The sequence below is a fragment of the Ornithodoros turicata genome, chromosome 1 (assembly GCF_037126465.1).
Source record: "Ornithodoros turicata isolate Travis chromosome 1, ASM3712646v1, whole genome shotgun sequence".
In the NCBI taxonomy this organism is placed as follows: domain Eukaryota; kingdom Metazoa; phylum Arthropoda; class Arachnida; order Ixodida; family Argasidae; genus Ornithodoros; species Ornithodoros turicata.
This window is the reverse complement of record NC_088201.1, coordinates 37,081,130-37,088,766: the sequence shown is the minus strand read 5'-3', so window position 1 is coordinate 37,088,766 and position 7,637 is coordinate 37,081,130.

Genomic DNA, 7,637 nt, shown 5'->3' with positions numbered 1-7,637 from the left:
TTTGGCCGTATAAAGAGCTTCGTTTCAGGCATTGACGCAACAGGAAAAATTGGTGAGGGTGATAGGATACGCACCTGCTCGGTGTCTAGCGACTGTGGAAAACCAACTGCGGAGCTGCAAATCCTATTGCTCAAGATGTGCCTGGACGATACATGGCTGTCCTTCTTACAGAAGAAAGCGGGCATTTTTGAAGGCATAGTTTGCTCCCTGAGCAAATTGAAAGAGATGTATGTCTCGGGGCCATTTGACTCAAAACAACACTCCTAACTCACCTGTAAGACGCTTCACTCGAAATCAATGTATTTCTAAGGGTATCTGTATTTTCCCGTGAGAGCTTGTAGCGCAGGCAAATCCACAAAGAGGAGAAAACAGGAGAGCCTCTCATCCGCTCGCGTGACGTTGCATAACGTTCATTTGGGGGTGGTCACGATGGAGCACGCGCTTCCCTTCCTCACGTATTTGCCTCAGTGCGAAGCGAATATTACTTCCGCCAGGAGGCCGCTGCTTGGCCAAGTCTGGCCAGGCAATGGGAGAGAACGCTTTCGTAACGTCACTGAGTTGTCACATGACGTTTCGCATACTTTTCTATGCTCGGGAATTTCAAATCGCGTCGACTCCAGTTCTTTGTGATGCCGATACTAAATCATACTGTACATATTCACGCAAAGTACCGCAGAAACTTGGAAAAGTAGGAAATGCAGCAACTTTCCTACAAAAATATACGATCAGATCCATGAAAGGGGAACTACCCCTTTCATCAAAATTTAGAACACTTTGCTAGTGATTGCTTAAAGTGGTGGACACTTTGCCACGTGCTATGTTTGGGAGATATAAAACACGACATCGATATGAACCTCCATTCAAAATTTTACGGCGACGGGCGTAATAGAGCCTCAGGACGATAGTCGCCGATATTTCGGACAGAGGCTGTCCTCCTTCGGGCGAGACGACTGTGCGCTTACCCCATGAGGCCAACAGATCGCCAGTCCCGAACGTAGAAAGGTAGAAAATCCAGTTAACCGGTGAGGAAATGTTAACGGGAGAGCCTCAGGTCGATAGTCGCCGATATTTCGGACAGAGGCTGTCCTCCTTCGGGGCCAGACGACGGTGTGCTTACCCATGAGGCCAACAGATCGCCAGTCCCGAACGTAGAAAGGTAGAAAATCAAGTTAACCGATGAGGAAATGTTAACGGTAGGGCCTCAGGACGAGAGTCGCCGATATTTCGGACAGAGGCTATCCTCCTTCGGGGCCAGACGACGGTGCGCTTACCCCATGAGGCCAACAGATCGCCAGTCCCGAACGTAGAAAGGTAGAAAATCCAGTTAACCGGTGAGGAAATGTTAACGGGAGAGCCTCAGGACGATAGTCGCCGATATTTCGGACAGAGGCTGTTCTCCTTCGGTGCCAGACGACGGTGCGCTTACCCCATGAGGCCAACAGATCGCCAGCCCCGAACGTAGAAAGGTAGAAAATCCAGTTAACCGGTGAGGAAATGTTAACGGTAGGGCCTCAGGACGAGAGTCGCCGATATTTCGGACAGAGGCTATCCTCCTTCGGGGCCAGACGACGGTGCGCTTACCCCATGAGGCCAACAGATCGCCAGTCCCGAACGTAGAAAGGTAGAAAATCCAGTTAACCGGTGAGGAAATGTTAACGGGAGAGCCTCAGGACGATAGTCGCCGATATTTCGGACAGAGGCTGTTCTCCTTCGGTGCCAGACGACGGTGCGCTTACCCCATGAGGCCAACAGATCGCCAGCCCCGAACGTAGAAAGGTAGAAAATTCAGTTAACCAGTGAGGAAATGTCAAGGGGAGGGCCTCAGGACGAGAGCCGCTGATATTTCGTACTAACACTGTTCTTCTTCTAGGCCAGTGCACATGCGCTTACCTCCTAAGGCCATCGAATCTTTGGTCCAGCACGTAGAAAGGTAGAAAATCCAGTGTACCGGAGGGCAAATGTCAAGGAGAGAGCCTCAGGACGAGAATCGCTGATATTTCCGACACAGGCTGTTCCTCATCTAGGTGGGAGGACGGCGCGCTTACTTCCTGAGGTCGCACGATTGTCGTTCACGAAGGTAGAAAGGTAGAAAATCCAGCGAACCGGCGAGAAAATGTGGGGAGGGCTTCAGGATGAAATCCACCGATATTTCGGACAGAGATTGTTCTTCTGTGTCAGATGACGCTGCGCTTACGTCCTGATGCCATCGGGTCGTGGATCGCAAACGTGGAAAGGTAGAAAATCCCGCGAACCAGTGAGAAAATGTTAAGGGGAGAGCTTGCCACCGATATTTCGGACAGAGACTATTCTTCTGGGTCAGATGACGGTGTGCTTACCTCCTGTTGCCATCGGGTCATCGATCACGAACGTAGAAAGTTAGGAAGTCCCGCGAACCAGTGAGGAAATGTTAACTGGAGAGAGCTTCAGGACGAGAGGGACAGACACTGTCCTTCCGGGCTAGAGTGCGGCTCGCTGACCTCTTGAGGCGATCGGATTGTCTGTCCCGTACGTAGAAAGGTAGAAAATCCAGAGAACCGGTGAGGAAACTTTAAGGAAAGGCCCTCAGGACGAGAGCTGCCGATATTTCGGCCACAGACTGTACTTCTGGTCCAGAGGACAGTACGCTTGCCCCCTGAGGCCATCCCATCGTCCGTCGCGAACGTAGAAAGGTAGAAAATCCAGCGAACTGATGAGGGAATGGGGAGAGCCTCCGGTCGACAGCCGCCGATATTTCGGACGCTCTCTAAATATTTTTAATTTGTCATGAAAAATCCGGCCTAGTACAGCGGCGCGACGCCTGGTGTCGAACAACCCCCTTTACAACGGGCAACACTGTCCAATATGTATTATGTATGCAGCATTATTTTGTCACGATTTTGTTCTTTTGGTGGCTATATTATTTCGTATCATATTTCCGTAGGAGTGCAGAAACCCCTGTTTAGTGTGTTTTTTGCGAAATAAAATGAAAAAGAAACGCAGCGCTGTTCGACGGAAGCGCCACCTGAACCAAGTGGCGAGAAATCACAGAATGATTGACATACCGGAAAGCAATGGTTCTGAGGATGACGCACACAGTGCACAAACAAATCCCGACACTGTCTGGCCTTTTTAACGACTTCCACATTTCAACTGTTCAGTATTTGTAAAACCACGAGACTAGGGAACACGAAGGGACAGACACAACACGAAGTTTGTTTATCCCACGCATCTCTATGTATACTGGCTGGATCACGCATAGGAGAGGGGCGCGTGGGAGAGAGGTGCGGCAACCGGCCGCCATGTTGGAGGGCCCACTGGCGCCGGCTGCTCCCATAGGAAACAATGGGAAGCGATTTGATTTGGAGTATTTGTTGCGCTTTAAACGCTCCTCATTGCTGATTAGCACGCATTTTTCTTAGGAATCAGTGTGCTGATGTATTCCAAACGTGCTTCAGCCGTGTTCCTGTAGTTTTGAATGGTAATTGCTTTCCTTTTCTTCTCCGCTGCCTGTATTCCGAATAGGGGGTCGTAACTGTCGTGCACAAGGCGCACACGCACGAAAGTGAATTTGGTGAATGTCAACTTATAAAATTAATTATTTTTGCTCAGTAAGGTTTCACACTGTTTGTTATTGTAAGGTACTTCCGTTTTTCTATTTTTTCTTTGTTTTCGTTTGTTGTTCGGTTTTCGTGTGGTGTTCCGTGGTTCTCGTTCTTTATTATGTGGTTTGGTATTGTATGGTTCTCGTTTGACTTTTTCCGTCATCGTATTATGTTCTACGAGTGTCTGTGTGTGTGTTCTACAATAAGACCTCGATCCTTATTCTGAAGGGGCTCACCACCAGCAGTGGGGTGGAGTATAGACCCTGGCGATGAAACTCCCCATTCCTCATCTTAAAATAACGTTATTGTCACGAGTGCGTTGCAGTTATTTAGCTGTCAGCGTATTTCATTACAGAAATTCGAAGCGCTGTGCACGAAGAGCATGCACATGCATGAGTTCACACGCTGTAGGAGCGACTGCACATACGAGGTTAACACAGCAGTTTATTTACTTCCACCGTATACCTCACAAATTAAAAGAACAGTGGAACAAATTGGCATATTGGCGCAGGTTCTGCATCCGCTTCTTCGGCACAGCTGAGCGACTGTGACGGTAACCTGCAAGCACAAGCGCATTGTTGATAGAAAATACATGGTTTTGAGATTTATAAGAACAGCCACACATACTTTCTTAGTACGCAATGGCACCAGCGAAGTAGTAATGCAAACAAGTCCGAGTTGTCAGATGCATGCGATACGAATAAACAGATTTTTCCTCAAAATAAAGAGCTTACCTGTGAAAAAGTATCCCTCTTTCTCTGTCCATGTGAAGTGTACTCAAAGCTGCAACAAACTGGCATGACATGCCCTTTCTTTTAAAGAAAAGTTTAAAACATACGGGCAGCCCCGCTGTGAACTAAATGCAGACGACAGAATGAGTTGGGCCCACCAATGTGGCGTCCGCTGACCACGCTGTGGAGCACCCTATGCGCGATCTAGCCTATACTATAGAGATCAGTGGTTTATCCGCAGATATGGCTCGTTGTGTGGATTGCAGGGGCGGATTCTGTGGTGGATTGTTTGCTCGGGCCCAGTGTTATACGCATGCAATGTGGTTGCCGCCGTACTCGGCAAAGAGTACGGATCCCTTCCGAATACTATTACAGTGTTGCCCGTAATCTTTAATTTTAATTTTCTAATTAACTGCACCGTCTATTGGAATGAAAGTTGCGCCGTTTTCATACTGATGTCTTGGACTATCGAATAGCCACGCTAACTTAAATTGGACCTCTGCTGCTTTACAGTACCTTTAAAAAATGTCACTCAGTTTGCACCATCAAAATTCAACATCTGACCATATACAGGGTGTCCCAGAAAACGTGTCATTGAATTTTAATTAAAAAAAACTACGCTACATAGAATCATGCGGTCAACGACATTTGTTCCTACTAGATTTTTGCCACCTCCTGATGTGCATGTCATGTAACCTAAGTTTAATTATGTAAATTCTTGCGAACTGAACTCGGAAATTTGCCAAGTAAAGGTCACTTTTTTACCCCACCAATGTGAAGAGCGTGCCGAATTTACTCAAATTAATGATGATTGACAGGAATATTGAGGAGCTATCGTATCGGAAAAAATAGCCGAAAATCATGCTCTACGGGGCTTGCAGAGGATAGCGCGCAACGGATTTTTCAGCGAAATAATAGACCTCTCCCTGTTTGTAAACAAATGACAAAAGCCACGGTCTTGAGGGGATTACGATGGTCCCTGAAAGGGACGCCACCTTCGGTCCTACTTTTCTTTTAACAGGAGGCAGCGAACAAGTGCCCATTCGTGGAACCCAGCCCTCACCTTCCGATTTGTTTCGGTTTCAGTCTGTCTACCAACGTCATGATGACGTTTCTCGGGTAGAGGTTTATTGTCAGTCTGTGAGAAAGCAGTAAACCTGGGAGCCAGCAACAGTGCGTGTGCACGGGACGGGTTTATTCCGAAAGTGGGGCAGGTGCGCCAGAATGGGTGCGCACGCAACGAGGTTAGCATGTCGACTTCTTCTAACACCCCCCGTCTACAGGTTATCCCTTGATGAGCCCCATCCGTTTCCTTAACGCTTCCAGTCTCGGTCGTGGTAAAGGTTTCGTCAACGCGTCCGCGATGTTGTCAGCGGACTCGCGGTACTGAAAGTTGATGATGTTGCGTGCTACTAGATCACGGAAGTGATGGTGACGGACATCGATGTGCTTTGTCCTGGCGTTGATCCCTTCACTAAGGGCAAGCTTAATGCAGCCCTGATTATCCTCTGACATAGGTGTCGGTTGATCAATGACTAGTCCGAAATCTTCCAACAATGGACGCAGCCACAAAACTTCCTGTGAAGCATAAGCCGCGGAAATGTACTCTGCTTCGGTGCTCGACAGAGCAACAGATGACTGCTTTCTGCTGGACCAAGTGACCGGGCTGTCTCCAAGCAGGATGATGTAGCCACTTGTTGACTTGCGGTCAGTGACGTTGCCGGCCCAGTCTGCGTCGACATATCCTGTCAAATCCAAGCTTTGTCGACCTGTAAGGGTCAGCTTAAAGTCCCGAGTATGCATCAGGTACCTGAACAGCTTCTTCACGGCCCCCCAATCTCGCTGACGCGGATTGCTCACTCGACGACAAAGTATGCCAGTTGCGCAGGCGATATCAGGCCGTGTCGTCGTGCTCAGATGCAGCAGCTCTCCGACTGCTTTCCGATACAGATCGTTGCTGGGTAGTAGATCTTCTTCCCCCGTAAATCTCAGATAGTCTGGATCCATTGGTGTGAAGCTGATCTTAGCAGTACTGAGGTTATATTTCTCCAGCAATGCAACTATTTTGTTCTTCTGATGTAGCAGGAAACAGTCGTGACGTGGTCTCTCTATCTCGATACCAAGGTAGTGGCAGACATGTCCAAGGTCCTTCAGCTCAAAGTGTCTATTCAACTGTCGCCAAATTCCCGTTATGGTAGAATTGTCTCGATGGCAAATTAACATGTCGTCCACGTATACAATCACGTATAGCCGGGATCCGTTCACTACTTGGGTGTACAAACAGGGGTCTGCCTGGCTCCATGTGAAGCCCGCTCCAAGTAGTACTTGATTGGCTTTGATGTTCCATGCCCTGGCAGCCTGTTTAAGTCCATACAACGACTTCTGAAGTTTACACACTGGATGTTCCTCCCCTGGAGCGACGAACCCTTCCGATTGCTGCATATCAATGTCTTCTTCGATTTCGCCATTCAAAAATGCGGTTTTTACGTCGAAATGACGAACTCTCAGGTTCTCGGCAGCTGCCACTGTTAAAAGAATCCGCAGTGTGGTGAGCTTCGCGACTGGAGCAAACGTGGCATCATAGTCCTCTCCAAACCGCTGGGAGAACCCCTGAGCGACCAGTCTTGCCTTGTAACGCTCAACGTTGCCATCTTTGTCCCGTTTAGTTTTAAAAATCCACTTGCAGCCGAAGGGCTGCTTGCCCTCCGGTAACTCTGCAAGAACCCAGGTGTTAAGCTGGTGAAGCGAATCGATCTCATCGACAGCAGCCTTTATCCATTTGTCCTTGTCAGCAGCTGGCAACTTCTGCATGTCCTTCCAGCTAACTGGATCAGGCGCGGATGCCGCGCAGGCTACATAAGAAAGACGATCCGGAGGTACTCCTTTGTCGCTCCGACTCGAGCACCGTGGTTGAACAAGACCATCCCCATCAGCTGCGGGAGCAACTCCATCTGCCACCTGAACATTCGCATCGGACCCTGGTACAACTCTGTCAGTCACCGGAACATCTCCAACGCTGTTTCCGCGCAAGGGCAAGCTAGGAGGGCGAAAGCTAGGCAGCTCCACTTCAACTTCACCAGAAGACGACTGCTCCGAACGCTCTGTGCCCGGACGCCGGAAAGCGGGTGATTCTCCACAGAACGCTTCCATGATCGGGCTTTCGTCAACAATCACACTACGTGTCACTTTGACACTGTGACTACCTTTAAGAAGCACCCGGTACCCCTTCTGCGTCTCGCTGAAGCCCACTAGCACACCCTCAAGAGCTCGAGCGTCCCATTTGTCTCGCTTCTCCTTAGGAACATGAAGATAGGCCGTGCTCCCA